Below are 6,455 nucleotides of genomic sequence, written 5' to 3'. Positions count from 1 at the left end.
CATTTGACAGTATTTATCTCAGCACACCACTGTTCCACACTTGTAGGTCTATAAGAATAGTACTGTCTTTGATGAAGCTGGAAAATTATTGCATTGGTTTGCGACCAGCTGAAGTAGAAACTGTTTCTGTTCCTCATCCTTTGTCAGTATGTCATTGTACTTTTCATTGAGACTCGTTCATCTTTCAACTGTGTTGTTCACTACCGTCATGTGTGCAGACAGTTGAAAATCGGATTGTCTGTCTGCTGTTCTGGTTGTGTCTTCAGAAGCAGCTGAGCCTTTTCTTTTCCTTCTTTCATAAGGACATTATGAAAAACAGTAGACCCCCCCGGACTGACTGACCTTAAACAGTTCACAATAACAAGAGTTCAGAATTCCTATCCCTACAACTAATATAATTCAACATAGGAATAAAGAGTTTTTAAACCTGTTGCTGTTTACCCTTTGGCATCTAAATCTGCAGTCTGATGGCAAGAGCTGAAATTTAGGAAAAAGAAGACGGCTACCGTCTGTCAGAGCTGACCTGGCTTTCTTTCTATCTTGTTTTTTTTTTAAAAAACAGATCAGTTACTGCTGCAAACCAATCATTTTGCTGGTAATGTTTTACATTGTTGTCTCAATACTTTATAATGCTGAGGTTGCCAAATTAACATATAAAAGAAAGTCTAACAACAGATTGCATAAAAGGCTTATAAACAGAGGGCTTTGTCCACTTTAAAACAGCTGAGTTTCTGGAAAACAAATTGCCCCTTATTGCAAATTTGCTCTGTGTTGAGGTCAAAGTTTAGCCTTTTATCAATGATCGCCCCTCGATATTTGCAGTGCTCCATTAATATTCACACTCTTCCCCATAAAGGAGTATTCCACACCAAAATTACATTGTTTTGAAATGTCACTTACCCCATGTAGTTTGTAGTGGTGGTCAATACAGATTTTGAATTTTATATTTTTGTGAAGAAATTAGCTACTAAATAATCAAACTCAGTGGTATTGATATGGGATCAACGCTGGGCAGTGTTAAATGAAGTGAAAAATGTCCAAGGAAAAAAGAAAAAATGTTCACAAAATGTGTGTGCATTCTTTAAAATAATATTATTAAAGGTTACTTCCTGAAAGCTCTTCAATAAATGTTAACAAGGAAGACGTCATTCCCACAATGCTGTGCATCTGAATGAAAGACAAAGAACAAGGGGAAGAGGCAGATCAACATATGTGGTAAATATTACAATTGTGTTTAAAAAGGAAGTATTTTTTAAATTTTTTTTAAAATACATTGTCTGTTCTATCAGTTTACAATGGGGTTGAAGGATACTAGGGTTCAAATATATAAAATATGGCTTAGACTTACAAATATGTGTAATGTTATCAGATATTAATCCACATCTTGAAAGTGTATAAATATTGTAAAATAGTGCATCCATGTCACTTTAGAAAGGAATAAATAAAGTAAAGAAACCATTTGTGGCATTCTGCCATTTCAAAAGAAAACTCATCTAGCTGATTGTCTCTCCCTCCTCACAACTGTGAGAAAGGCAAAAAACGGATGCCAGCCCATCACAGGAACAACTGGCACACACACACTTGTGCACAATACCATTCACACTAAGCTGGAATTGCAATTTCAAATTATCTTTATGAGTTTGTATATTTGTGACGTGTGAATCTCTGTCTTGCACCCCAAAATACGAGGCTGAGTCTCAGTACTTTAGCTAAACCAGCTTTTTTCAGCTTGAAACAAGAACACCATTGTTATTTATTGTAGTGGGATCTACCCATCGATGGCAGGTGCTTATAATGTGACCGCAATCTTTTTGGATTTGCTTTGGCAGCGTACTACTACAGCACTGGGAGCCTGTGGTTGCCCTGGTAACTGATAAGCTGTCTTCCAAAGACGCAGTGATCGCGCTTCGGGACGCTCTTCTGCGTGTCATCCCGTTGGATGGGAGTCCCAAAAGAGTTTAGTAGCCTTACATCTCGCCCCTCAGCTTTGCCCACATCGTTGTGGGCAAATCGACTGTCCAAGCTGGGCTTAGCCAGGTGGGAGAGAACATCAGCACTGGTGTGTGCAGCCTTGGGACGGTGGTGAACATCAAAAGCAAACACCTGCAAGCTAATAGACCACAGAGTGAGCTGGGCATTCGTATCCTTCTCTTTGTACAGCCATTATATCAGGGCGTGGTCAGTCACCAGGGTAAACCATTGTCCCCAGAGATAGTAACGGAGAGCCTCCACCGCCCACTTAATCGCCAAGCACTCATTTTCAATAGTCAAATGATTACGTTTCCTGGGTAGCAGCTTTCTTCTGAGAAACGTTAATTGGGTGCTCTTCCCCCTCAAAATATTGTATGAGCACCGCTCCAAAATAGAAAGCGCTAGCATCTATTTGCAGAATAATTTCCTTTAAAAAGTCAGAACCAGGAATAATGACAAATTAGCTTTTAGGTCTGTGAAAGTTCTCTCACAAGCATTGGTCCAGACAACACTACGATTCTTTCTGCCCTTTGTCAAGTCAGTAAGGGGGAGGCCGAATGTGCAAAATTGGGAATAAACAGCCTGTAATACTCCGAGAGCCCAAGGAAGGCACAAACCTGCCTCTGTTGTTTCTGGACAGGGATATGCAAGCACTTTCCCCACCATGTCCATTTGAGGCTTGAGCAAACCCTTCCCCATGCAATTTCCCAGATAGTGGGTTTCTGACATACCCAGCTTGCACTTTTTAGGGTTGTCTGTCAACCCCACCAGCCATAAACTGTCAAGCACCACCCAAAGGTGGATGAGATGAGATTCCCAATCATTATTGAAAATGACCACATTTTCGAGAGGCAGTCGTGTACCCAGAATGAGAATGCTTGGTCTTTTCCATCATTTGCTGAAAGGTCAGCAGTGCACAATGGAGACCAAAAGGGAGTGCTGTAAATTCAAACAACCTGTCTGGAGTGGCGAACAGGTTTTTCTCACAAGTAGACTCTCCAAGTGGACCTGCAAATAACCCTTCGTGAGATCGAGGGTGGAGATACATGAAGCCTGCCCAAGCTTTTCTAACAGCTTGTCCACATGTGGCATTGGGTATGCATCACACTCGGATCAGATTGGCATATTGTGGTGCTTTCTATTAACATGAGCATATACTGAAAGCTACTTTTACTCCTGGGAAGCGGGCCAACAATATCTGATCCCACCCTCTCAAATTGGATGTCTAAAATAGGCATCGATCCAAGGGGTGACCTGGCAGCTCTGTGAGCGCAAACTATTTGACGGTTGGGACAGATCTTACAAAATCGCTCCACATCCTGGCCCATATTCACCCAATAAAAGCGTTTCAAAATGCATTCCCTCATCTTTTCCATGCTGAGGTGAACCCCCAAAATGTGACTGTGAGAAATTTTTAAAACCTTCTCACTATGCTCACTTGGTACTACCAACTGGATACGTCCATCATCTATGCAATCAGACATCACTCGATACAGCAAACCATCCTTAAGTAAAAAATGTGGTGTTTTAAAATCTCTCTCTCTAGATAGTAAGAGTCATTTGCGAATGTGGGCTTGTCTGAATGCAAAATCAAAGTTGTTATCAGTTTATTGTAGACGAGCAAACCCCGCCTAGGTGGCAGTCTCTGTTTCCTCCATGTTTGATGGAGAATCGCAGATCCAGATCCATATTGAGTGTCCGGACTGTGGAGGCTGTCTGTGTGTGCGGCGACGTGGACAAGTTTGCTAGCTGTCTGTGGTCTTCACTTGAGGATTCGCCCTTCAGCTCGCTGGGCAACTCCGGTTCAATTTCAAACCTGTTCCTTTGAATGACATTGTCTGCGGTGAGCCCCTCTCTATCCACTATGGGGGTAAGAGCTCTGCAGGTGGCAAAGACTCATGGGAAGAAGGCATTCCTTTTTCCTGTTAGGACTGGCCAGGGTGAGGTGTCTGATGTGGCAGTCCAAACCTTAAAGTTCTTCCCTTTAAATTTTAGAGAGAGTAATATAGTCTTGTATGTTTTAATGTTCCCATTGGCACAGCAGATGTTTACTTTATCTGTGGTCTTATAAGGGGTCTGCCAGAGCAAGTCACAGCAGACTACACAGATGTCGCTACCAGAGTCCAACAGTGCCAAGAATTCCTGTCTGGCCAACGTAATAGAGACCTTAAAATTGTCCTCCTTTAATATATTGGGGTGTGGTCCATGGCCGGCTTTGTATCCCGGCCAATAGCCCCAGGCTGCCCGAGGGAGCCCTCACAGTGGCATGGAAGGTCTCCGAATTCCAGCGGAACCCCAAGGACATTGTAGTTTTTATGGACAGCACTACTGGATACCATGGGAGCCACCAGGAGCTGCTGTAGGGAGGCTTGGGGAGTGTTATTTGCCCTATAACCCGGAAGTTCGTCAAAGGAAGAGTGACGGGCTTCCAGGGTGAAGAAAAGTACTTGTTACCTGACCCAGAAGTGGTACAGGATCACATGGACTAGGAATTGGGAACACTTTTGGATCAGGGAATATAAAAGGACTGTGGGAGCTCCCAGACGGCGAGGTGAGCTGGGTGGTAGGAGGGCAACGCGTCTGGGAGCTGGAGGATTGGTTATTGTATTTGTTATTGGTTATTTATGAATAGTGTGGAGTGGAGGGTGCTTAGTGCACATTATTATTGCACTTTTACCTGGTGTTTGGAGTGGTACCTGTGGGTTCAAGGGAGCACTAGCGCCCCCTACTGCTACACTGGCGTAGCCAGCAGGATTCTCTGGTCATTGATTTAGCAGAGGACCTGTTTTATAAAATTTGTGTGGGCAGAAAACCCTGAGAAGGTTGCGTCAAAGTATCCGGAGGTAGAAACGCTACCCTCTACAGAGAGCGCTGCAACAAAAGGCCTCCTTCAACTTTGTTACGTGATGGGGAAAAAATCTGGGAAGAAGAATGAGGATCGCCCAAGGACATGCAAAAAGACAATTTCTCTTTGGGGATTAATACAGTGTACCAAATGCCAAAAATGACACCAAGATTCCTTGCATTAGTAGAAGATCAGATGAGATCATCACCAATAGTGATTGAAGAGGAGCTCATTTTCTTAAGTTGAGTTTTAGTGCCAATTTCCAGGAGTTCAGTTTTGTTGCAATTTCATTTTAAAGAGTTCTGCTCCGTCCAGGTTTTAATTTCACTGAAGCCAGTTTTGAGCCAAGAAAAGAAGTTTTGCTTTTAACATTGAAAAAGAATTGAGTATCATCTACATAAAAATCACATCCTGGCCCAAAGCTGTGAATAATGTGGCCAAGGGGAAGCATATAGATACGAAAGAGCAGAGGGCCAAGGACAGAGCCCTGAGGAGCTCCCTCTGTGACAGGCACTGAGCTGGATCTGTTGTTGCCAAGACTTGCCTATCAGTCAGATGAGACTTAAGCCACTGGAGGACAGTGCCAGAGATACCCAGATTGCTCAGTAGAATGTTATGTTTTACAGAGGCAAATGATACAAATTATTCAAGACAATGAGAAAAACAGCCAGGAATGTTAACTTATTGTCTTCTGTTAGATAAAAAGTCTAGAATCCTCCCCAACAAACTTTTAAAGGATAAAGGTGTCTGCCAAGTACTCAATAATAATAATAAAATAAACTAACTGAAACTGGTCTTGACTGAGATTGCAGAGGCCAAGAGCTTAGCACTGCTAGACACATGCATATAATTCTATGTTTTCTATTACATTAATGCAAATTAGCCACCAACTTAGACTTTAACAGTTCTACTGACAGAGTCCCTTTAACTTTGAAAGTACATTTTTATGAGAAGAGGCCACACTGTGGTAAACGTTGCTTCTTCTAAGTTGAACAACAGCTGTAAGAAACATGTCAGTCAATCTTAAAAGAACTCATTTTTCCCAAGAACTGGCCCAGAATTTTGCAAGCAGCAAATTTCTTCTTTATCAATCTTTACCAAAAAGCACCCAGTTGTCAAATTGCAAATTAAAGGTATTTAAAGTGAATGTTAAGGACATAGAAGAATTCCACCAGGCTAGTATTTGTGTGTAAGACTCAGCTATTTATTAATCTGAATGTGTTACATTAGCTGATACATTTGATTATATTGCATGTGTAAGAAAGTAAAAATCAAGAAAATTCCACAAGCTACAAATTGTGGCTCCTTGGTTGCCATTTTGCATTGCTTACTGCTTATGTAATGGCTTTTAAAAGCTACACTTAAAAGGGAGAGGAAGCAATGGAAGACCAGACTTTGGTTCCAATTGTGTGCTTACAAAAAAAAAGTTGAATATAAACAGCAGATTAAAACTCACTAGACCAGCACAGTAAAAAGAAAATGTTAAGGATCCTGTTGGATTTTGAACACAATATATTTATACGAACGTTATAAAGTGAAGCGTGAAAATCATTCATCATCCAGTCATTTATACACTTTATTGTTCTCATCTGTCACCACAGTTGAATGGGATTCACTTGGACTCCATTACAGCTAAAAA

The sequence above is a fragment of the Polypterus senegalus genome, chromosome 14 (genome assembly GCF_016835505.1).
Source record: "Polypterus senegalus isolate Bchr_013 chromosome 14, ASM1683550v1, whole genome shotgun sequence".
In the NCBI taxonomy this organism is placed as follows: domain Eukaryota; kingdom Metazoa; phylum Chordata; class Cladistia; order Polypteriformes; family Polypteridae; genus Polypterus; species Polypterus senegalus.
This window is presented reverse-complemented; position numbering follows the sequence as displayed.